Source organism: Poecile atricapillus, chromosome W (assembly GCF_030490865.1).
Source record: "Poecile atricapillus isolate bPoeAtr1 chromosome W, bPoeAtr1.hap1, whole genome shotgun sequence".
Lineage (NCBI taxonomy): Eukaryota > Metazoa > Chordata > Aves > Passeriformes > Paridae > Poecile > Poecile atricapillus.
The window spans coordinates 95,621,634-95,647,710 of record NC_081288.1 but is presented as its reverse complement, the minus strand read 5'-3'; the positions used below and the strand labels follow the sequence as shown (position 1 = coordinate 95,647,710).

Sequence of the window (26,077 nt, the reverse complement as noted above, 5' to 3'; positions counted from 1 at the left end):
GTGGCCAAGAGAATGGCCTCTCCACAGAGCCTTAAGCTCGGTACAAGGTGTAGGAGGATACTCCATGCCGCTGAGAAGTGTACACCCGATCCTGTTTCGATTTCCTGAAGGACAAACTACCACCTTATGTCCATACATCATGCCTTTGCCTGGAAGCCTTGGAGGGCTCGTTGGTCGAGATGTTCTCAGCCAGCTCGGGGCAACACTAACTCTTCCCAATCAATCGCCTTTTCAGCAGTCGCCACTGTTGACAGGCCACCAACCCCAAGGATTCAGTGGAAATCTAATGAGCCTGTGTGGGTTGAGCAGTGGCTTCTATCTCAGGAGTGGCTAGCAATTGCTCATGAACTTGTAAAGGAACAGCTACAAGCAAAGCATATCCAACCATCGCTCAGCCCATGGAATACTCCAATTTTTGTCATCCCAAAGAAGTCTGGAAAATGGCGATTGCTGCATGATCTACGCAAGGTAAATGACCAAATGTGGGCAATGGGAGCATTACAACCAGGCATGCCCTCTCCCACAATGCTGCCACAAGAATGGCATCTTCTAGTCATAGATTTGAAAGACTGTTTCTTCACGATACGCCTGCAGAAAGAAGACACAGTGAGATTTCCCTTCACTTTGCCGTCAATCAACAAAGAAAGTCCGTCTCAGAGATTTGAGTGGGTGGTCCTTCCACAGGGGATGAAAAATTCTCCAACAATGTGCCAACTGTTCGTGCACTGGGCACTGACACCTGTGCGAGCCAAGCTCTCCCAGACAATTATTTATCACTACATGGATGACATCTTGTTTTGTCAATGTGATCCATTCCAAGATGAAGATCTCACATTTATTACCGCCCAGCTTGCAGCAAAAGGCTTGGTGGTTGCCCCAGAAAAAATTCAAAAACAAGCCCCATGGAAGTACCTAGGGTGGATTCTGACATCTTCATCAGTCCACCCACAAAAATTAGAATTAACCACTGAGATCCGCACCCTCAATGATGCACAAAGGCTAGTTGGAGATCTGCAATGGGTACGATCCATTGCTGGTATCCGAAATGATGAGATAGTACCCTTAATGAGCCTTTTAAAAGGTACAGACCCACAAACTCCAATTACTCTTTCTGCAGATCAGAAGAGCTGTCTCATTTATCTAGGGAAGAAACTGCTTTCAACACTAGCAGACAGAAGATTGCCAGATGTGCCTTTAGGACTTCTGATTTGTAACCACTCTGTTGCACCATGTGCTATCATATTCCAGTGACCTGCTTGGCAAAAAGAGAAAGGGGGAGAAGGCCCATCTAAGAGCCGTCGAGGTGCCAAGCAGCCTGCCAAGAAGATACAGTTAGCGCAATCAGCGAAGAAATGTGCAGAGTCTTTAGCAATTCTTGAGTGGATTTTTACACCATATACGCCACCAATGAGTATTTGGCAAAGGACAGAAGCAATTGCTTATCTCATCAAAAAGGCGAGAACACGAATTGTGGAAATTAGTGGTGCTGAGCCGGAACATATCAGTCTGCCAATAACGGTAGAAAATTTTGAGTGGATGCTGAGACATTCAGAACCAATTCAATTAGCGCTGCTCAGCTATCCAGGAACTGTACACAACAGGCAACCTCGAGGTCCACGCCTGCAGATCATTTTAAAACAGCGGTGGCTGCAACAGCCCAAAGTTGTGAAGCAGCCGGTAAAAGGCCTTACAGTATATACAGATGCAGGAAGTCGGCAGAAAAAAGCAGCCTGTACCTGGCAAGAAGACTCGAGTTGGAGAAGTAAAACTATAGATGGAGATGCACATGACTCACTGCAGACATTAGAACTTACAGCCGTCGCATGGGCATTGTCTCAGTGGCGAGACAGTAAGCTGAACATTGTATCAGATTCATTGTACGTGGTAGGAGTGGTACAACGTATTGAAGATGCTCTTATCAAGCCACCAGATAATAAGCGATTGTGTCAACTATTTTTTCAAATCAAAAGAGCTATAGAGGACAGAAATGAGCCCTGTTGCATCATTCACATTTGCAGTCATCAAACAGAATTAGGTCTCGGAGAAGGCAATGCAAAAGCTGACACGCTTGTCAGTCCTGTTGTAGCAGCACCAAGAGACTCTTTCGCAGCTGCAAGAGAGAGTCATGCTCTCTTTCATCAAGCTGCAAAAGCCTTATAGAGACAGTTCAATATCAGCCTAACAGATGCACAAGGCATTGTAAAGTCCTGCCCACAGTGCAGTCAATATGGAACCACTCTAGGCTTAGGTGTTAACCCTAGGGGTCTTCAAGCCTGTGAAATTTGGCAAATGGACGTAACACATGTGCCTGAATTTGGTCGTCTCAAATACATACATGTTACAGTAGATACCTTTTCAAAAATGGTTTGGGCCACTGCACAAGTAGGAGAAAAAAGCATACATGTAATTCGACATTTGGTAGCGTGCTTTGCCACAATGGGTGTTCCGAAAGAAATAAAAACAGACAATGGGCCTGCATATGTAGGAACACGAGTTTCTCAGTTCTTACAAAAATGGGGAGTCAAACACATAACTGGAATTCCCCATGTGTCAACTGGACAGGCCATTGTAGAGAGAGCCCATAGGACCCTAAAAGAGTATTTGAATAAGCAAAAAACACCAGAATAATTAGACCCTACCATTCGATTGCAGCAAGTGTTATTCACTCTAAATTTCCTCAGTTGGAGATCTAGAGCAACCCCCAATGGTCATTCACAATAGTCAAGTAAAGATGCAAGCTACCCCAGAGGTTAAGTTATACTACAAGAACCCAAAAACAGGTATCTGGGAGGGACCGAGTCCATTGCTATTTAACGGGCATGGTTACAGTTGTGTTTCCACAGATGCTGGACCGCTGTGGGTGCCTAGCCGATGGACAAAACCAGCCACGAAAGATCTAAAGAACAATCAGAATGTTGATGCCCTCAGTCAATCTCTGATCGGCTGTCAGCTGACACCGCAAGAACAACAAATGTTTCAAGACTGAACTGTGTCAAGCCATAGTCTGTTTGTGAGAAATTCCTGTGAAGATCTGAGAAAAGTGCAGACTCTAACTGTGCATGAAACAAATTTTAGTTGTGTGTTTACCCTTTTTGCAAATTGCTTTCACGCTTAGACTACATATATACCAGAGCACGTGTGTTAAAAGTAGATAGATAATAGTTAAAATAAGGAGTTTAGTGTGTTAGCGATTATTATATTAGTATAAGGTATACGTATCCCCCCTTCAAGAGCTAGTGTAAGCATCTTTAGAAGTTCATTTATGTGAGTAGTGTATGTCTTGCAGTATTACAAAATCGAGCTGCAATTGACTTTTTGCTCATAGCACAAGGACATGGCTGTGAGGAGTTTGAAGGCATGTGCTGTCTGAATCTTACTGATCATTCAGCTTCCATCCATAAGCAACTACAACAGCTACAAGATAGGTTACATGCCCTGAAAGAAGATAGTGACCCCATTGGAAGTTAGTTCGCTAGCTGAGGCATCACTGAATGGTTGAGGTCTCTTGTGGTAGAAGGGGGACGGACTTTACTTATAGTGTTAATCGGGATGACAGTCTAAGTTGTATGTTATCTTATCCAAAGCCTGGTTTGTGCAAAAGGAGAAAGGGGGAATTGTTGATATATTTTATATATTAGTAAAGGCCTGTATGCACAAACCAGCCTTTGAAATAAGTCGTGATATTAAAGGCTAAAGTCCTTGAAACTTGCCTGTAGAAGAGAGAGTAAAGCAAAACAATATTCTTGTGTACAAGGATAAGAATGTAAACCTGTGTGTGTTAGCCAATAGTAGCTTGCTTTGTCTGCGGACCCTGTAGAACCCTATAAAAGGTGTGTTAATAATAGAAATAAACGATGTTCACGTTTACTTCTGTGAAGGCTGGTGAATAAACTGGCGGTTTCTCAACACTCCAGTTTTGTTATTTCTAATGAGCATTTTAAATACAACCAACCTCCACCTCTGCTCACCCATGAGAGGCAGAGTTACCAGTTTCCCTGATTCTAAGGCTGTTTGGGCTCCACTCCCAGAAGCTGAGAAGGAGACTGCTTTGGCTCACAGTCCAGAGCCTGTGGAGGTGTGCTGGGTTGTACAGTGGGGGCATTTGATACAATGAACTTGGGACAGTGCCAATTAGAAACTACTTTACTCAACTTCTAAGTGATAAGCCACCCATTATGTTTTTGGGGACCCCCTTCTTTATCTCTAGTGACCACCCATACTGGTGGTTAGAGATTTGTTTTCCCTTTTCTGGGTTTTCGTTAAGAGATCCAATGTATCTAACACCCTTTGCTTTCTCTGATTTTTCTTCTGGGATTTTACAGGTCCATAATTTCTACTGTAATTAATTAGCTCTTCTGCAACTTTGCTCCATGTCCAAATTTTATGGTTCCTAGCAGGAGAACGCAATTGTGAATCTGTCAGCTGAGAGGGGGTGGTGAAGGGAGTAAACCCAGAATTAGTGGAACCAGGTCGATCAGTCAGGTTCCCAAGAAATCTATCTAGTCTATTCACAGTGGTTATAGCTGCTATGTTTTGGGTTTTTTTTGGAGGAAAATTGCTATAGGTTTAAGTGATTCTGGAAGGCCTTGAATTAAAGGGGTCATAATTTCAGTTTTCACAGGTAACAACATTGGTGATTCATAACCAGCAATTAATTTTCTTTTGTGTATCATTTGCAAGCAGGCAGCTTTGTGAGTATTTTCCAGTAGTTGGTCAGGGGTACTCACTATAGCAATGGAGTCCCCCGTTCCAAGGGGTTAAGCCCCTGTCTGCCCAATAAGCTGTGCACTGAGTTAGGGACCATGGGTTATGTCTGTCTCCTGTTGTTAAGAAGACTTCATGTCCTCAGTACCCATTGGCTTCCCGTTCTCTCAATCAAATTTGATCACCTCCAGTGAGACACTAGGAATATGTATTCTGTCTCTGACTCGTGAGGGAGGCGCCCGTACTCCTTTTTTTCTTTTCTCTTTTTTTTTTTCTCTTTTTTCTTTTTTTTTTCTCTTTTTTCTTTTTTTTTTTCCCCTTTTTCTATTTTTAGTGATTATGTGCAGATCAAGATCCTTATCATTGATATAATTATATTCTGTTTTAATTAGAGGTTTCAAACTAGGACAGCAGTGTTCCCCACAATTTAATCCAAGTTAGCTCTTTTTGAGGGTAAATTTGATTAATGAGAGGGGTTTCCCTCCCTTGTGTTTCTTTTAGCGAGTCAGCATTTTTGAATTTTTATCATGGAGGGCTGCTCGCAACAGATTGATCTTACTCCTTTCTTCATTGAATTGTTTTTGCAAAATTTCAGCTAGGTTCTGGAGGGAGTCTATTATAGTTCTTTCCTAACTTCTTTGCTTAAAGTGAGTTTCTATAGCTGCTGTAAGACAAGCTCCCAAAACTGAGCAGAGTATACTTTTATTTTTGCCCAGTTTAGATTTTGTTCCATGTTGTAAAGAACATACTCTATCAATCACATTTTCCAAATTAAACCAATTATTAAGCACCAACTTTTCCCCTCCCGGAGAAGGTCTGGCATTGTGTTTTGCTAACAGAGCATAAAATGCAGCTATAATTTCTGCACTGCCGTTTTCAGTCATTTTTACAAAGGGAAAACCACTACAGGGAGGTATAAACTTAAATTATGCACACACATACAACTTTTTGCTTCCCTGTATGGGTGAAAACACCAAATCTGCTTGGGAGGCACTCCTTCAGTTTAAAATTCTCGTCTCTTCGCTACACCAAGCAGTCAAAATTCATACACACAACAACAAAAAACAACAGTCCCCCATTTTTGCACTAAGAGATCTTTTGCGAAATTCTGCAGACAGAGCCCTCAGGTGAGTGTGGGGTGCTTTTCACCTCGGCATGTGCAGTCTGCGGGAAATTCGAGTCAACCCCCCTTGCTTTCTAGACACCGCTCACTCTTTTGGGAGTGTCAGGCTAGGTGAGGCTGTAGCAAAAGGTCTTTCCCCTAATACAGACTGCAGGACAAAACCTGCAGCCCCTTCTGTCTTTCAGAAATTCTGTCTGTGACTCCAGTTTAAATGTCACAATTTGCTAACGCAATTGGGAGTCATGAGAAGGTTGTTTGATCTCAGAGTGCAAAAAGGATACAAAGGAATTTCAGTTTAATTCACAACAGCAATAATGTACCTTTATTTTAGTGCCAACAACAAGGGTTATGCGATAGAGGAGAGGGAGAGAGGGAGGGTGAGATAAAGAAAACAAAGTAAAGAGAGAGAGGAGGGGGGTTATAGCTACCAACGGATGAGACGGGGTCGCTGGGGTCTTCTTCTGTGGGGACGTCTCGCCGAAATTAACTTAGTCTTATGTAATTCTTCCCCAAAGTTACCTTGTTTCCAATGTGCTAATAAGCACCCCAAAGGATAAGTACCTGGCATGGGAGCATTGCGGCCCATAACCCTTTTAAGCTTCTCCATATTACAGCTACAATACACCACAAATGCCGAACCTCTGATGCCTTCGCAGTAGTCTGACAGACGGCACCTAGGCAATACCAACAGGAATTCCTTTAGCCCAACCAAGCGTAGCTTACGCTGCGTCTTATTGGCAGGCACCCAAACCAAAGTAAAGCACCTTACCTTTCTCTCCTAGGGACGTTGTCAGCAGCGGAGACGGTCGCAGCCGATGGGCTCCCCGAGAATCCCTCAGTGCCGGCTGGAGCGTGATTGGGTCACGAGCTCACTCAGCAGCACTCACAAGGTCCCATCTGGGTTGCCAAAATGTTAGCGTTCAGGAACACATAATCATGGAATGATTATATGAAGGTGCTTTATTGAAGAGCTCTGGGTGTCAGGGGTACACATACCCAAATCTGACACGCCTTGGTTTGGAGCTGAACATGTTTTTATACTCTATCATTATATAACTTACATATTAATTATTAAACTTACATTGTTCTATTGTATACATTGATTTTACCCAAGCATGGATTACTCGTGATCCCCTCTCAACCCCCTAACATTGTTTCTCATGTTCTTTAAACAATAATTATATTTAATCACATCTAACAATTTTATCATTTATCATATACTGATTACACAGGTGCAGTTTCACATGATCTTTAGCAAGCACAAGGCCTAACATTTCCTGGGGCCTACTTTTCCCAGGGCTTGCCAAGCCTAACTTTCTTTCTAAGTCTCCGAATATTCTATGATTTTAAAATCTTTTACTATCAAAGGGACCTCTGAGACATAAAGTTTAGAGGGTTTAAGACTTAATTGATTAAGAATATGGTTAACCTGAAAATATATATTGCTTTTAGAATATGTTAGGCACAATAAAAATCACATACTGTCTATAACTTTTTACTATCCTCATGTAAGCTTCTGCAAGGATGTAAGCTTCTTGTCTTCTTTAGTAATAAAGAAACTAACCTAAACATATAGGGCCAGGAATACAAAAAACTGAGATAAAGAAAACCCTCAGACTCCTAAACTGGATAGAGTTAACCCAGCAGTCTAGACAGTTACCAAAAAATGACCACACACACACAAAGCAAAAAGGTAAAAAATGAAACACAATGAAGAATTCCAAGCCTTCATCCCTGATGACCACTCTATGACCACCAGAGTGACCTGTGACCTGCGCATGCCCAGAAGAGGGTGGAACTCATTACCATACAGAACAGAGATAAGAGGAGCCAAGAAATGAATAAACATGAAGCGAATTGTGCAATCCTATGCATATGGAATACTTTCTTTAAGAGATAGAGAATATATGCCTTGTGACTTTCGCACACATCTTTGGAGGATCAATCTCCCATGTGCCCAGGTGCCTGTCAATAAATCATACCTACTTTACTACATTTTAGAGTCTTTCCATGAGTCACCTCCAGGTCATATCTACAAGTGAGCAACAAATACCATGAGCAGAACTAGAGGGGCTTTGCCTCCAGCCTGGTAAAGGAAAGGGAAAATCAGATCTACTAGACTGTGTGGATCCAATGGCCTAGCATACCAGACCCACAAGGGTATAAGGCTTTAGTTGACACTAGCATACAATGTACCCTGATGCCATTAAGATATGTAGTAGAAACCATCTCTGTTTCTGGAGTGACAGGGTGTATTGGATGTGGCTGAGCTGGAGTTCATTTCCCCACAGCAGCCCTCACAGTGATGTGCTTTGCCTTGGTAGCTAGAAAAGTGTTAACACACCAGATTTTTGGCGACTGCTGAGCAGCACTGGCACAGCATCAGCACTGTCTCTCAACATTCTCCCCTCCCCCCATCAATGGGATGGGAGTAGGCAACATCCTGAGAGGGGACACAACCGGGCCACCTGACCTAAATTAACCAAAGGGATACTGTGAGGTGCCCCCCCAGGGAGGCAAAGATTTAGTTTTAGATAAGCGTTGTTAAAGTGAGAAGCTTGGTTTTAAGGCCCAGCAAGAGTGAATTCCATTCCCCTGCCTCAGGGGATGGGCCCTGTGAGCCCAGGAAGAATTGCTCCACCCTGGACCCCTCATGGGGTGGCATCCCAGGGTGTTCTGATTAGGTTTGAGCCCCTGGGGTTTCTCCCTTGCTGTGTTCCTATTAGACCCCAACCTTAAACTCCACCCTGGTTCTGTCCTACAAAGCCCATCACCCTGCCTCTGTTCGGCACTCTCTGTCTCTGGATCTAAGCTGAGTTTGTTCCTGTGTTGAATAAATGGCTTCCTGAGCAGAAGCCAGACTCACTGGAGTCCCATGCCGGTCGCTGGTAACTGTAGCCTCCCTGGACATGATCCTGCAGCCCCGGAATGCAACACCATACCATATGTCAGCTCAGATATAAAAGCTAAGGGAGGGAGGAAGAAGGATTTGTTATTTTACAGTCTTTGCCTTCCAGAGAAACTGCTACACATGCTGAAGCCTTGCTTCCTGGGAAGTGCCTGAACACTGCTTGTTGATGGGAAGTAGAAATTAATTCTTTTCCCCTTTGCATGTCCAAATTTTCACCTTTTTTCCTTTTTTTTTTTTTTTTTTTTTTTTGTTACCTGCCTTATCTCAACCTACTTTTTTTCAATCTTATTTTCTCTCCTATCTTACTGGGAAAAGGAGTGATAGAGCAGCTTTGTGGGTACCTGGCACCCAGCCAAGGTCAACCCATTATAGTTTGGCAAAACATTAATAGACACACATGTTCTGTGCTTTCTCCTGGCATTGATGGCCTTGTTATGCTGGGGGAGCTGTCTTCTGGGAAAAATGAGGGAATATACCTCACTCTCCCTGAGACTGATGCAAAGTGCTTTATAATGCAGGCTCCTATGGTCTTTCCTCATCTTTATGAAAGCTGTTTAATACTGCTAATAATATCAACTAATACTGTTGGTACACTCTGAAGTTCATGGAATCTGGCATCATCCTGGTGTAAGAGAAAACAAAATTTAGTTGAAGAGATATTGAAATTGGTCCTGAGGCATCCATTTCCTGGGTGGCAAGGTGTAGTGGTTTAGGTTCGTCAATTTGAGTTTCCCGGTCAATGCACTAGATAATGTAGTGGCTTTAGTGATGGCTAAAATTGCCAGTGCACCTACTAGAATTATTTACTCATTTCCTGCTGTGAGATATGAAATAGGAGGAGGGCAAAGCAGGCTCAAAACTTAAAAGGTATAAAGAAAACTTTATTAACAGAACTAAAAGAATAATAAGAATCAGAATAAAACATTCAGAACACTTCTCCTCCCCTCCCCACAACCTCTTTCCTTTCCCACTGATAACGTAGAGACAAAACTTGGGATTTTCAATCAGTTACCAGCTATACAATAGTCTTTCATCAGTTCTTGTAGGGAGACGAGTTTCTCTCACCATGCCATGGAGACTTCTCCACAACAGTTCTCTTGTGACTTTTTAATTTCCATAAATAGCAGCCGCCCAGAAAATCTGCAATCGTTAAGTCCCTCCCATCTTTGACAGCCTGCCCACAGATGCATTTATGGGCCATGTCAAACTTATGGGGTACTATTTTAAGGATGAGTTGTTCAAAAGGAAAGGTTCTCTTCATCTGTCTCTGAGATCATTTCTGGGAACAGAGGTTTTCTTCTTTCCCTGGGGGCAAAGGGTCGTCATCGCTCTCATCTCTCTCTCTCTGTTCAAGCTTCTCATGGGATCACAGCTACTCCAACATTTGCTTGGCTTCATTATGGATGACTCTGCTCATGTCTACAGTTTGAACACTCCATCCCCCCATACTTTCTCATTAATTAAAGGGGATATTCTACTGTATCATAGTCCATCTCCATGGCCTTACCAAAAGAACTTTCAGCCAAAGACTAAGGACTCTATTGTAGTGCATTAAGAAATATGGTATAATCCTGAGACATACCCTCTGATCTGTAGTGTTAGTTCCTTCCCCTGACTCCTCCCTTGTAATGTTCTATTGGTTGTAACATGTAACCCTACCCACTTCTCCCTCAGTTCAGAAGACAGCGTGGGACCAGATTCTTCCTCTTTTCTGCACTGGATCCCCCCGATTAAAGCTGGGACTCTTCCATAAGTCCTTCCTATTATTATCTCCTCCCCTCTCTGGGCTGCAGCTGGGCAGATTGTGGTCGCAGAGAGGCTGGGGGACATTTAAACTTTAGCAATTGGTGCCCCGGTGGGAGGAGTCTTTTGGACCTCCCCAGGAATGACTGGAAATCCACAAGTGGGATTCATAAGTCTAACAAGGTTAATCAATTACCTTGCGAGCCACACGCTGTTTCTATACGGCTATAATCTCACAAGGGAGGGGTCGGTAGCACTTTGAAGCATAGAAGGGTCGACTCTAAGATTGAGGGGATCTTCATTCCACCACCAGAGACCCGGGGACACAAAAGCGGTGAGTGAGACTAGCTGGCAGTAACCATGCACGTGGGCCGAGTGGGGCCAGGACCGCAGCACCGGGACCACACAGCAAAGCAGCTGTGCTAGGAGCAGCGCAGTGGGCCGGCGCAGCTAGTGGCGACGTGCGCGCGGGCGGCATAGCGGGGGGGCCCTGAATGGGCAGTGGCGGCAGCGACGAACACAGTGGGACCTGGCGGCCGCGACCCAGACGTCTCCGGAGCCGCAAGTTACCCTGCTTGGCGTGGGGGAGGAGCAGGCCCTCTGCCCTACCCATCCCCGCGTGGCTGACGGCCGAAATTTAACCCTGCCACTGCTGAGTGTCTACCTTTTGCGAGGAAAGAAGATAAAAATGAGTCGTGCTAATAGCTTTTTAACATCAAAAATGAGATCACAGCTGTCTGCACCCCAAAAGAATTTTGAATCCAAATTACAAAATCTTTTAAGTACCACAGATGTTAAGATTTCTAGACATAAGTTGAAACATTTTATCTCGTGGCTGTCTCGTTACTTCCCACAGCTTGACATGCTAGATGTAGATTCTGTCCCTGCATGGGATAGGATTGAAAACTTGTTAACCCTTAAAGTAGAGGAGGGAGACAGATCTGCTTCAAAATATCTCCCGGATCTCCTTTTAATTCGGAAAGAACTGGTTAACAGGGAAAGGGAGGTGAAGTGGCAGCCACTGCAGCTTCCATTAGTTTCCCCTAACCCTTCTTCCAAACCCTCTGCTCCTGAGCTGAAAAAGAGACATGGAACAGCCCAAGAAACACAGGAAGTGCAGCTTGACAATGCCATTCCTGGTTCCACGTGTCTTCTCCAGCCTCCCATCTCTGATAGTGCTGCGCAAGCTAGCAGAGATCTTTCCCTGCACCCTCCTACCCCAGTTGTTAATGACACCCCCCTATCCCCACGTGGCTGGAGTCCAAGATGGCACTGGCCATGTGCCAGCAGGCCACATAGTGGGACCCCATCACATGCCCCTTCTCCTTACCATAACTTCTTCCGCCCGCCTGTCCCCACCCACAACCCTTACTCCACCCACAACCCCTTCCATCCCTCAGACATTCCTCCCCCCTCCACCAAGCTCCCATCCTGCATGACGCCACACAGCGACCCCGCCTCCAGATGTTGCAATCCTGGTTCCCATGCCCCCTCCCCCTGTCCCTACAGGGGAGGTAGGAGGGATGGCACTGCCCCCTGCTCCCACGGGGGGGACAGAGGGAGGGGTGTCACAGCCGTGCCCCCCCGCCCGAGGGGGGAGGGAATGGATCCCCACCCAGCTCACATGGGAGTGGGACTGGGCCCCTCCCCAAACCTGGTGGTGGAACAAGGCCCCCTGGCCCCAGCGGGGGTGGGGGGGAAGGGAAACCCAGGAGATACAGGCCCTGGGGAGGATGAAGATATGCTTTCAGCTGCTCCTGTAATATATACTGGCAGAAAAAGAATTTATGTACATTACCAACCCTTCTCTTATCAAAATATAAAAGAAATTTGCAAACCCCAAAGAGAATTTGGTAGAGATAGTTAAGTACTGAAAAGAATGGTAAGGGCTACATTAAAAACTCATGAGTGAGTTCTTGCTGATCTCAAAGACCTCTTCCAGTGTCTCTTAACTCCCTCCGAGTTTGATTTTTGGGAAAGCTCATGGAAAAAGTCCCTTAAAAACCTCCTAGTGGAGCTTAAGCAAAGCACCCAGGATGCAAAAGATGCAGAGAATAATGAAATCACTTTGGAACATCTATGTGGGGAGGGAGTGTGGGCTAAACCTAAAGACCAAGCGTGGGTACTAACAAAATCTATATCAGATAAAATCTGTAGTGTAGCAGAAAAGATTTTTAACCAATTACCAACAGCTGAAACCCGTCAGCTATGTTAATATTAAACAGCTTCCATCAAAAAGTTTTTTGCAGTTTGTCGACTGGCTTCGAGTGCAAATACAAAGGCAGGTGGAAGGACCAGTGGCGCAGGCAGAACTGATTAAGGAGATGGATCAAAGAAATGCCAACGAGGCCTGCCGCAGAGTGATCCTGGGACTGCCCATTATCCTCCACCCACAATAGCAGAGATGATAGAGGCGTGTACCAAGAAGGCAGATCTGTATAGTGCACAAGACAAAAAGCCAGGACTGAAAACCCAAGGACTGTGGCAGCAGCAACACCAGGAATGAAAAAGCCACAGATGTCATCGGAGCAGCACCAGCATATCATCTGCTTCCAGTGTAACAGGCCAGAACACTTCGCCAGAAACTGTCCTCAAAGCCAATGCCAAAAGAAACACCAAAAGGAAGCAGTATTCAACCAAGAAAAAAACTGGGAATAGAGTGCGGCCCCACCCAGTGCAAATATATAAATGCAGCGGGCACTAGAGAAAAAAAAGCCTCTAATTTAATTGAAAAAGGGGAGAAAGGGAAGCGGGGTGTGGGACTGCAGAAAAATAATTTTGCGGAATGCGTGTCTAACAGTCTGGCAGCCTCAAAAGCGATCCAGACTTGTAACTGCTGAAGCTTTCCTTTTCAGGTCTACTCATTGGACAGTAATTGGAGTGGACCTGCAGGACAATTCACGAGACATGGCAGGACTAGATAGTAGGTATTTTGTTATTGGGGACTCAGCACACACACCCATGGAGATTGAGGTGGTTCCCATGACAATTAAGGGAGACCTAACACACCTCACTCTCTTGGCGTGTTGCCCTCAGCCACCCTTCTATTTGATCAAGGGGAAAATCATAGCCCAGGCGATCTCTGTTCCAGCAGAGGTCCCAGTAGATGACAAAGCACCTGGCGTCTACTGGGCAGAAGTGGTTGGTGAGGATAAACTCATCATGGGATGCAACCTAACCCACGGATCGGATCATCTCCATGTGGAAGGGTTGATTGACATGGGGGCAGATGTGACTATCATACCTGAAAGGGTGTGGCCTTGACATTGGGACTTGCAACCCATGGCAGACAAAATACAAGGTGTGGGAGGGGTAAAATTGGCAAAAGTCTCTAAGAGCATCATTCAAATTAAAGGGCCAGATGGAAGATTGGCTAGTGTCCGTCCATTTGTCACCGACTAAAAGTGCCCCCTGTGGGGGAGAGGCACCATGTCTCAGTGGGGAGTCAAACTAACCATTCCTGAGACCCCCCAGGATTTTTAGAAGTGGCCACTGTTGAGCATCACACCCAAAAGTTAACGTGGCTGGAGGATAATCCAGTCTGAGTAAATCAGTGGCCACTCAGTAAAGAAAAGCTCAGGGTGCTTGAAGAGCTTGTGGAGGAACAATTAGACAAAGGCCACATAGAAGAAACAACTAGCCCTTGGAATTCACCGGTCTTTGTAATAAAAGAAGCCAGGAAAGGATATGTGGCACCTCCTTTAGGATTTGAGGGAGATAAACAAAGTAGTTGAGGACATGGGGTCACTCCAACCTGGGATGCCCTCTCCGACAATGCTCCCACAAAATTGGCAATTGGCAGTCCTAGACATCAAAGACTGTTTCTTCCTAATTTCCCTACACCCAGCAGACGCACCACGGTTTGCTTTCTCGGTCCCCACAGTCAACCGAGAAGTGTGGGTACGGAGGAGCCCGCTGGGCCCGAGATTCTGGCTCTACCCTGGAGACAAGATACTTCTCTGTGAGAGAGACACAATGTATCGCTCCCAGGGGTCTTTGAGTTAGTTATGTTAAACTGTTGTGTTTCATTGGTGTTCCCCCCTGCTGTCCCACCCCGATACAGGTATCTCGGGCTTCCCCCCGCCCCTCTCCTTCCCCATAAATACCCCGGCTTTTCCCCTGTTCGGGAGATTCGCTGTTGCCGGCACCCTTCGCCGAAGCTCTGCTTGAATAAAAGGTTTGTGCTTTAGCGGAACGCTGGACCAGCTTTCTCGTCCCTGCTTCCTGTTTTGCCTGCCTGCCTGCCTGCTGCTACCACTGAGCCGAGGTGAAATCACTCGCCCATTCGAAGCTGCTCACGCGCTTCGGCCCAGCCCTTCTCAGGGCTGAATATCTAGAGAAGTCGTGGTGCTCCGGGCTTTCCGTCGCCGCGGCAGAGAAGCCCCAATGAAACGATACCACTGGAGAGCACTACCTCAGGGGATGAAATGGAGCCCTTCTATCTACCAGTGGTATGTGGCTTCATTGCTGTCCCCTGTATGTGCTGAAAAAAGACAAGCCATCATCTTAGACTACATGGATGATGTGCTAGTGTGCTGCCCCAATGACACTATACTGCAACACACACTTGACCTAGTGGTTAAAGTTTTAACCTCTGCTGGATTCCAACTGCAACAGGACAAACTTCAAAGGATGCCACCTTGGAAATACCTGGGCCTGGAGATTTACAGCGTGGACCATTGTTCTGCAGAAATTGGAAATAATTAGTAATCCCAAAACCCTAGCGGATCTCCATTCCCTGTGTGAGTCTTTGAACTGAGTCAGACCTTGGCTAGGTCTCAGCAATGAAGACCTAGGCCTCCTGCTCAGTTTATTGAAAGGGGAGAGAGAACTGCTTTCTCCCAGGGAACTGACCCTAGAGGCAAAAATCACAATTGAAAAAGCACAAAGGGCTTTAACAGAAAGACAGGCGCACCACTATAAGCCTGAGTTGCCTTTCAAATTCATTGTCCTGGGGAAACTACCACACTTACATGGGTTGATATTCCAATGGGCCAAAGGGCAGAGAGATTCACTCTTAATCATAGAGAGGGTCTTCCTCTCCTATCAACGACCCAAAACCATCACCAAGCCACAAGAGCTGATGGCTCAGCTGATCCAAAAGGCCAGGGTAAGGCTGCGGAACTGGCTGTTTGTGACTTTGTGTGTATTCACCTCCCAGTCAAACTTTCTGGGGAGGGAAAGCACTCTCCTGAGAAACTGACCAAGATGTTTGAGCACCTGATGCAGAGTAATGCTAATCTCCAGTTAGCTCTGGACAGCTACAGTGGACAAATATCAGTCCATGCACCATAACACAAATTGTTTCATGAGGAATTCCACCTCAGTCCTCATGAGAAAAGGAGCTGTAGGCCGCTGGAAGCTCTTACAGTGTTCACTGATGCATCCGGGGCATCCCACAAGTCGATGATGACTTGGAGAGATCCCCAGACTCAGCAATGGGAAGCTGATGTTGAGTTTGTGGAGAGGTCACTCCAGGTAGCCAAACTGGATGCAGCTGTGAGAGCCTCTGAGAAGTTTTATAAGCCAATCAATTTGGTTACTGACTCGGCCTACATAGCAGGGGTGGTGTCCAGAGCAGAGCAGGCAGTTCTCAAGGACATTGAGAACGAGCATCTCTTTAGGTTGCTCTCAGAACTAATTTATTTAGTTTCAACTAGAGAGCATCCTTTCTATGTGATGCATATGAAGTCACATACTGATTTGCCAGGCGAAATCACAGAAGGGATCTGCAAAGCAGACTTCCTAGGTGCCCCAGCTGAAAGGGTACATCTTGCAGACGTATTCGAGCAGGCTAAGCTGAGCCACCAGCAATACCACCAGAATGTGCCAGGACTGATCCGTCAGTTCCAGCTAACATGGAGTCAGGCTAAGGCCATTGTGGCCACCTGTCCCAGTTGCCAGCTCCAGGCTGTGCCATCACTGGGGGTCGGGGTTAACCCCCGAGGCCTTGGGAGCTGCGAATTTTCGAAGACAGACATCACACACATATCCAGTTGATGTAGTTTAAGGGCTTGCGATCTGAAGATTTCGGGATGTTACGGAAAGATAGTAGACCCCTCTCTGTTAGGATAGCAAGGCCCCTTGCAATTAGCCAATAGCACCTAGGTGTGACGTAAGCAGATGGGAGTAACACAGTGACCCCAGGCTATAAAATGTTAAGTTTCCCTGCAATAAATCGCCATATTTGCCATCCATCACATTGATGCTGTGAAATGTGGACCGAGCGGCTGGGATAGCCGCCATGCTGGAGCTGGCCAGGGCGCTTGTCTTGCTTAAAACCCCAACACCCAGTTTTTGCCGCCTTAAGTATGTGCATGTAAGCATTGACACATACTCAGGGGCAGTTTATGCCTCTGCCCATGCAGGAGAAAAGGCTGTGCATGCCAAACAACACCTGGTTACAGGCCTTTTCAGTGCTGGGGATCCCTAGGTAAATTAAAACTGACAATGGCCCAGTGTATAAATCCAAGGAGTTTCTAGAGTTTGTCTAGCAATGGGGAGTGGAACATAAGACTGGCATCCCCCATTACCCCTCAGGTCAAGCTGTGATTGAGCGTACCCACCAGATGCTCAAACAAGTCTTGGCCAGGCAGAGCAGTACAACAGTGTGGATGTCACCACAACAAAAGCTTTGCAAAGCCATGTTTACTATCAATTTTCTGAATTGTTCATTTGAAAACATAAGTCCCCCAGTGGTTCGGCACTTTAACATCGGTGATCAATTTAAGTTGTCACAGCATCTACTGGTCTTAATCAGGGACCCAGAAACCTGGCAGACCAAGGGCTTGTATGAACTTGTTACCTGGGGGCGTGGCTACAGGTGTGTGTCCACTCCTGCAGGCCCGCGTTGGATACCCCAAAAGTGGGTAAAACCTTTCGTTCCCAAAAACCCAGCTCCAGCAGAAGGAGATGGAAAACAAGTGTCAGTCTCTTCCAATAGAAGAAGCTGCCAGAAAAAGGGAGAGGAAACCTTCCTAGCCTCTGGTTACTCTCTGACCTGCACACCCTGACTGTGAACATGCTTTAAAAATGTTTGTTTCTTTTTTTTTAGTGAAAACCTATCTCCCATTCAAACCTATGCTGAGCCCTACCCCAGCTGTCATCCTGCTCGTGCTGAGCAGTCTGACAGCTGCCTGGATTGTCCCTCAGCCACAAGAGATCATCTGGGTGACCCTGGCACAGACACTCCAGCAAGAGAATATCTGCCTGTCCACTGCAGCAGCAAAAGACCCTATGTCCACCTGCCTGGTAGGGATCCCACTGCAGGCTGGAGACTTTCCAGCCAGCTTTGACACTCGCAGGTCTAACACAGTTCCGAAAACACACAGCGTCCAGCCATGTGAAAGCCGTAGGTGGCAGGCTGTAGTAGTTAAGAACTTAGTGGAGGAGTGGTTACCAAAATTGCCCAAAGCAGACAAAGAAGCCCAAGAATTAGAGCTATTGGGTTCCTCCCCAGCACCTTATTTTGTCCACTTACAACTCGCTGTCAGATACTAAACTATATCACCACATACTACAGTATCGAGAAGAATTCACAGCTAAAAAATGGTGTAGTATTCTAAGTCATGTCACGGCAGACGATCCTCTCTGCTCACATCCAAAAAACCTCCACAAAGGTTTATTTCTGATTTGCAGGGATAGACCATGGGCAGGGGTCCCATCTCGGCTTCGAGGAGGGCCGTGTACCATAAGGTGATTGTGCCTCTTAGCACCCAACCAAACCCAAATTATTAAATGGATTTGGAAAGACAATTTGACCCACAAAGTCCACAAAAGAAGCGCTGATATTTTAGACCCAAACTGTGTTTCTGAAATTTTTAATTCGGCAAAATCAAAAAGAATTGCTGCATCCATATTTCTTCCATGGGTTGCAGCTGCCAAAGCACTGGGTGAGTTAGGACACCTAGAGTGCTGGGTGGTCAAACAGGCAAATTTAACATTCACCGCCCTCAGCTCCCTCCTAGAGGACAGGGAGATCACCAGGCAGGCTACACTCCAGAACCAGGCAGCCATAGATTTCCTTCTGCTGCTGCATGGACTCAAATGCCAGGAATTTGAAGGACTTTGCTGCCTAAACCTGACCTTGAAAGCTCCCAACATCCATGTAGCCCTCCGAGAGATGAAGAACTTGATTGGACCAGTGAAGCAAGAATCCGAGGACTGATTTAGTGAACTGTTCAAAGGTTTGGGACTCACGGGGTAATGGATTTTGATAGTTAAATCAACCCCATTGTTTTCTGTTGTTCTGCTCCTGATAGTACTAGCATTTGGGATTATTCGTTGCTTGATTTTAAAAGCCCTCAGCAGTTTAATCCCCGCTACCTCAGAAGCCAACCACATAGAACTAGCGGACTGAAAGCAACCTAAGCGGCCTGCCAATCACAAGTGGTGGACAAACTCATGTTCTATATCAGGATAAGCCCAAAGCCCTGCTTTTAATTTTATATAATTAAAAAGGGTGAGGTGTTGCATTGTGTTAAGAGACATGGTACATTACGGGGGGGGGCTCTCCCCCTGATCCATAGCTGTTTGTTCCTTCCCCCTCGGATTCCTCCCTGGTAATGTTCTCCTATTGGTTGCAACATGTAACCCTACCCCCTTCTCCCTCGGTTCAAAAGACAGCGCAGGACCAGATTCTTCCTCTTTTCTGCCCTGGACGACTTCTGATTAAAATGACAGTAAAAGGTTTTAAAATCATAGAAAATTCAAGGACTTAGAAAGAAAGTTAAGCTTGGAAAGCCCTGGGAAAAGTAGGCCCCGGGAAATGTTAGGCCTTGTGCTTGCTAAAGATCATGTGAAACTGCACCTGTGTAATCAGTATATGATAAATGATACAATTGTTAGATGTGATTAGATATAATTATTGTTTAAAGAACATGAGGAACAATGTTAGGGGGTTGAGAGGGATCAAGAGAAATCCATGTTTGGGTAAAAACAATGCATACAATAGAACAATGTAAGCTTAATAATTAATATGTAAGTTATATAACGATAGAGTATAAAAACATGTTCAACTCAAAACAAAGTCAGGTCAGATTTGGGTATGTGTACCCCTGACACCCAGAGCTCTTCAATAAAGCACCTTCATATAATCATTCCATGATTATATGTTCCTGAACGCTAACAAAAAGCTGGGACCCAGTCCTAGCAGGAAAGAGCCTCCTTATCTGTATCTCTAGTCCTTGCTATAAACCCCCCCCCCTTGGACTGTGGCAGGGCGGACGTAGTCCCGGGGGTGTAGGGGGATTTAAATAGCACCCCTACACACTGTGGGAGAAGATAAGGTCCCCATACTATGCATATGGAAGTGGCTGGGGAAATTAGTGTGGATTTCTACTCCCATGAGAAATGGCAAACCCATTTGTGGGATTGTCTTTGCCCAAGGACCAGGGTGTACTTGGTGGGTAATGCAGACAGATCGGGAGACCCAGTGTGTGCCTCAAGGTGATTTAACCTTGGGGGGAAAATAATCTGTGTGAGTTTTACGTTGCAGGAAGTAAAGTAGCAGGGATGACATGAACTGATGAAGAATGAATTTTGCAAGGGGCATGGAGAATGCAATGACAACCCGAGCTGGGCTGGTGCCAGTGCGCAATGATCAATTGTGCTGCTTTTCCTCTCCTGACCACCCATCCTGATGGACTGGAGCCCAAGTCATGGATCTGGAAGGGTGGAAGAAGCCCATGAAAAGGGAAAATAATAGCTATCTGTGAAAGGACAGGGGATAGTAGTTAATGAAAATGTACACATCTCTATGTTGGATACAGAGATGGTTTAAGGATGTAGTTTAGGCTGTATGTGTAGGTAAGAAGGGATTCTAGTAATGAGAAATAAATACAAAGGATCAGCTAGATTATATATATATATATAAAATTATCTGAGTTCTGAGTATGATGCAAATGCTATGGAACAATGGGTAGAGATTGTATTGGGTTCTGATGAGCTGGAGTTCACTTCCCCCAGCAGCCTTCACAGGGCTGTGCTTTGCATTAGGAGCTGTAAAGGTGTTGTTATCACACCAGTGTTTTGGCTACTGCTAAGCAGCATTGGCACAGCATCAGCACTGTCTCTCAACATTCCCTCCCCATCAAGGGGCTAGGGGTGGGCAAGATCCTGGGTGGGGACACAACTAGACCAGCTGACCCAAACTGACCAAAGGGTATTCCATACCGTATGACATCAGCTCAGATATAAAAGCTAAGGGAGAGAGGAGAAACTGGGGAGCATTCATTATTCTACAACATTTACCTTCCAGAGCAACCATTACACATGCTGAAGCTGTTTCCTGGGAAGTGTCTGGATATTGCTCACTAATGGGAAATAAAGAATAAACCTTTTTTTCCCTTTGCTTATGCATGCACACTTTCACTTCTTTTGCTTTATTAATTTGCCTTATCTCAACCTATTTGTTTTCCATCTTGTTTTCTCTCCCCTGTCTCACTGGGGAGTGATAGAGCAGCTTGGTGGGTACCTGGCTTTCAGCCAAGGTCAACCCACCAAACTACTACAGGCAGCATCTTCAAGGGTAGCCTAGTGATGAAGTCTTCTTGCTCCAGCTACAGGAGGCATTGTGCTTGCAGGCTCTTGTCCTACTGAGGGACTTCCCCCTGACATCTGCTGGGAAATGAGCATGGGGAGCTGTAGGCAATCCAGGAGACTCCTGGAATGCATGGAGGATAACTTCTTGAACCAAGTAATAGACAGCCCTGCCAGAGGGGTTACAATACTGGATCTGATAGCCACCAATGTAAGCAAAGTAATTGGGGATGTCACGACTGGAGGCAGCTTGGGCTGCAGTGATCATGCACTGGTGGAGTTTGCAGTCCTGAGGGACAAGGGTCACATAAAGAGGAAAGTTAGGCCCCCTGAACTTTAGGAAAGCAAACTTCCAGCTCTTCAAGGAGAAAGTCAATAGGATCCCCTGGGAGACTGCCCTCAGAGACAAGGGAGTGGAACAGAGCTAGCGGATTTTTAAGGCTATCTTCCATGGAGTAAAAGACAAGTGAACCCCAGGGACAAGAAATCAGGCAAGGAAAGCAAGATGCCAGCATGGCTGAGTAGGGACCTGGTTGTCAAACTAAAGAGCAATAAGTAAATGTGCAGGCAGTAGAAGAAGAGACAGGTACAATCAGAAGAGTCTAGGGATGCAGTCCAGTTGTGAAGGAATGTAGTGAGGAAGGCCAAGGCAAACTTGGAGCTGAACTTGGAAAGGGACACAAAGAATTACAAGGAAGGGCTTCTACAGGTACATCAGCCAGAAAAGGAAAGCCAAAGATTTACTTTCCCCCCCAATAAACAAGGCCAGCAAACTGATAACTACAGACAAGGAGAAGGCTGACATACTCAACAATTTTTGCCTCCGTCTTCAATGGCAACCTCTCTTCCCACACCTCTCGAGTGGGTGGACAGAAGAATGGAGACTGGGGAAACAATGTCCCTCCCATTGTAAGAGAAGATCAGGTTCATGATCATCTGAGGAACCTGAACATACATATGTCTATGGGACACAATGAAATGCATCCCAGAGTCCTGAGGAAACTGGCTGATGTACTTGCCAAGCCACACTCCATGAAAAATCATGGTTTCCCTTCTGTGCCTGGGAAGATCATGGAACAGATCCTCCTAGAAGCTTTGCTAAGGCACATGGATAATGGGGAGGTGATTCGGGACAGCCAGCACAGCTTCACCAAGGTCAAAACCTGCCTCACCAACCTGTGGCCTTTACAACAGAGTGACTACATCAGTGGACAAGGGAAGGGTTACGGATGTCATTTATCTGGACTTCTGTAAAGCCTTTGACACAGTCACCCACAACATCCTTCTCACTAAATTGGAGAGAGACATGGATTTGATGGATGGACTGTTTGGTGAATGAGGAATTTGTTAGACAGTCACATCCAGAGGGTAGTGATCAATGGCTCAGAGTCCAAATGGACATCATTGACAAGTGGTGTCACTCAGGGATCCATACTGGGACCAGTGCTATTCAACACCTTCATCAATGACAGACAGTGGGATCAAGTGCAAGTCTGCAGATGACACCAAGCTGATAGGTGCAATTGACACACCTGAAGGATAGGATGCCATCCAGAGGGACCTGGACAAGCTCAAGAAGTGGGCTCATGGGAACCTCATGAGGTTCAACAAAGCCAAGTACAAGGTACTGAGCCTGGGTTGGGGCAACCTCCAATATCAATACAGTCAGAGTGGTTAATGGATTGAGAGCAACACTGAGAAGGACTAGGGGGTGCTGGTGGATGAGAGGCTGGACATGAGCTGGCAATACGCACTGGAGGCCCAGAAAGACAATCGTATCCTGGGCTGCATTCAAAGCAGCATGACCAACTGGTCAATGGAGGGGATTTTTCCCCTCTGCTATTGAGACCCCTCTTGGAGTACTGCATACAGCTCTGGGGCCCCCAACACAGGAAGGACATGGATCTATTGGAGCAAGTCCAGATGAGCCCACCAAGTTGATTAGAGGGATAGAGCACCTCTCCTATGTGGAAAGGCTGAGGGAGTTTGGGTTGTTTAACCTGGGAAGAAAAAGCTTCATAGTGACCTTATTGCAGTTTTCAAGTACCTAAAGGGGCTACAAGAAACTGGGAAAGGACTTTTACAAGGGCATGGAGTGATAGGATAAGGAGGAATGACTTCAGACTGAAAGAGGGTAGGTTTACATTGGATATTAGGAAGAAATTCTTTACTGTGAGGGTGGTGAGGCCCTGGCACAGGTTGCCCAGAGAAACTATGGCTGCCCCATCCCTGTGTTATAAATGACAGTATAGTATCGGCTTTCGCATTTTTGTATTAGCTTTTGCATATCACTATTAATCACAAAGATGTTGATATGGTACAATTTATATCTTCCTTTAACTGCTTTTTAGTATATTATAAACTGTGAGTTTATGTATGTACCGTATAGCTTATATAAATAGTAAATAGTAATTTGATAAATATATCTTAGGCCGTAGCATAATATTAAAATAGAGACTATGTGATGTTAAAATGCTTTTATGTAACTAACTCAGACAATGGTGTAAGATAATTAGGTAGTTCCTTGCATTTGTAGACTATCTGAGTGATAACAGTAACAAAAACCAGAACCCAATTTACTGACTCCTCGTTATCAGTGAGTGTAAAAACAACAGAATGGAGCCACAAGAAGAAATAAAATATATTGGTTTAATCTACAAGATGGCATGAAGGCAAGTCAAAGGTTAAAACCAAGCAAAAGAACATCTAAACTCAAAGGAATGTTTGAATATATATAAACTCTTATGAATATGCATGTACCCCCCAGTAACGTAACAGCATATAAAGAACATTGTTTTAAGCTAAGGGCGTGCTTTTGGCAGATAGCCAAGCACCCCAGCACTGGATTTTGTCCCTTTTATCCCTTATTAAACTTTTAAAAAATTTAAATAGTGAACTTTGTTTTTCACACCTGGGAGTGTTCAACATCCGGATAGATTGGGCTTTGAGCAACCTGGTCTAGTGAAAGGTATCCTTGCCCATGTGGGGGAGGTTGGAACTAGATGATCTTTAAGGTCCCTTCCAACCCAAACCTTTCTATGATTCTATGCACTTACAGTGTCTGGTTAAAGAAAAAAAAAAAAAAGACAATATAATTCTTACTGTGTTCTTAATTTCTACTCTCTTCACTCATTTCTACCATTGTTTTTTGAAATAGCAGTCTTACAACTACATCTATAATACCAGTTTTGAAGCAGTATTGAATGAGTATAAAGAAATGCAAGCAATGCACAAAGCTATGTTACTTTTTCTACACAGATTGTTGTTGTGTAGATGAAAAATCAGGTAAAATTTCTTCATAATTAATGCAGCCTTAAACAATAGAATAGACATTACAAACACTACCAGTCCCCATAGCAATTATTTTATCTCATTTTATTTCAAATGCAGCATTTTATGTGATGCCTAAGGATTTTTCCTTTTTATATATCTGTAGCTTTATAGATTTTAATATATAGTTGTATAATTTTTAACTCTTTAGCACAGTAGCTGCACTTTCCCACATATTATGCTAGCTTCTTGGAATTCTGTTTAGTCTTGCTTTTTAGGCTAGCAAGGACACTGTTTTCCACTAGAACTTAAAAGACATAACAAGAAAGCCCCTGGAATAACTCCAGTGGGGCAGAACCTGGGGGGAAATTACCTAACCAACCGTTCTTCTAATTGGATAATATTTGCTAGATATACTAATTACCTGATCTTATAAAATTGTACTAATCTAATTCCAGGTGCATTTTTCTTCATATTGTGTGCTGGAAAGCTTTCAAGTAAAGGCTTGCGTTTATATCATCATTTTAACACTGTTTGAAAAAGTTCTGTGTTCTTTCCAGGCAACATATGCTAAAACAAGAAATGTTAAAAACAAAAAAAATTAAATTAAAAGTAATTATTAATTCAGTTTTGAAAATCCACATAAACCTAAGGAATTTGAGTACGTAAAATATAATTTAACGAAGAATTTCATTGTCATTTTTACTTGATTTGTAAGTTTTCAATATTCTAGTCATTTATATTAATGTAGGTTTGTGAAATATATCAGAATTGTCTTTGAATCAGAGAGGATCTCTATGATTACAGTCTAAATAGCTAGAGATGTTAAATAATTTCCTTAAAACATGACCAATAATGCAACTACTAAAGAACAAATGTTTCAAAGTTTTTAAAGGGTTTGGTTTCTTTCTTCCCCAAAGGTAAAAGAAATGTAAATAGTGGGGAAAATTTAATTTTAAATAATTAAGTTTACCTTAAATGCACAGGTCATTTAAGAACTTTAAGGCTATTTTAATAAAAACTTGTTGCAAATACCTTTACCATCTCTACTAAAGAAATTTGCTGGCATTTCACACATCATCTTTGTGTTAAAATAATAGTGCAACCACTACATGAAACTTAAACCTATGAAGAGTTGAAACCACATTGACAAATTAAATAATCTATACACAAGGGAACAGTAGTCCTATATAACAGTTGTTATATATTAGCATGATGCAGAATTTGGGCTTTTTAACCTGCTAGTGATTCTACAGTCTTCACCTCAGGGCTAAATTTACTGACCAGCAGCATTACATTATACTTTCTGCCCTTTCTCAGATTTTATGTAGAAATTCTCCTTTGGTGCAATGTTCAGATGCCTTGAGTCTCTCTCATACTTCTCATTCTCCTTCTATCTGCCTCTTGTAGACCATTTATTTTGTAATTCAGTTGTAAGCCATATGCAAAAAAGACTTATGCTTTTTTACACTTGCATAATGTGTTAAAGCTTTTATTCAGATGTGGAGCTTCTGGGTACTACCGCAATTTAAATATTAACTAAAAAAATATACTCAATTACAAAAAGGTTTGGACTATTTTCTGCATGACATGGCAGCCAATCTTTTTCTTTAAGTTCTTGGGGGCTTTATTTTTCTGTTCTTTAATTATTTTAAATCATCTTCAATAATAATTTTGAGAATTTGACAATGCACTAGATTAAAAAATTACACCCCTCAATTAAAAATTTCTTTTGTAAAACTTGGTCTTACCATCTGTGCTGGTTTTGCATTGACTGGCATTTGGGG

The 26,077-nt window shown here is 44.2% G+C and overlaps 1 protein-coding gene across 2 annotated transcripts in view; it reads right to left on the bottom strand.

Annotated features, from left to right (window-relative positions):
• LOC131591632 (transportin-1-like) overlaps positions 1-26,077 on the bottom strand; it is a 171,627-nt gene that overhangs the window by 121,489 nt on the left and 24,061 nt on the right. Inside the window, exon 2 of one of the 2 annotated variants that reach the window (XM_058862531.1) lies at positions 6,597-6,724. The exons of the other annotated variant lie outside the window; for it this stretch is intronic. The gene's annotated coding sequence lies outside the window, so the exon portion shown is untranslated. The remainder of the gene's footprint in view (positions 1-6,596; positions 6,725-26,077) is intronic. 2 annotated transcript variants of the gene reach the window in all.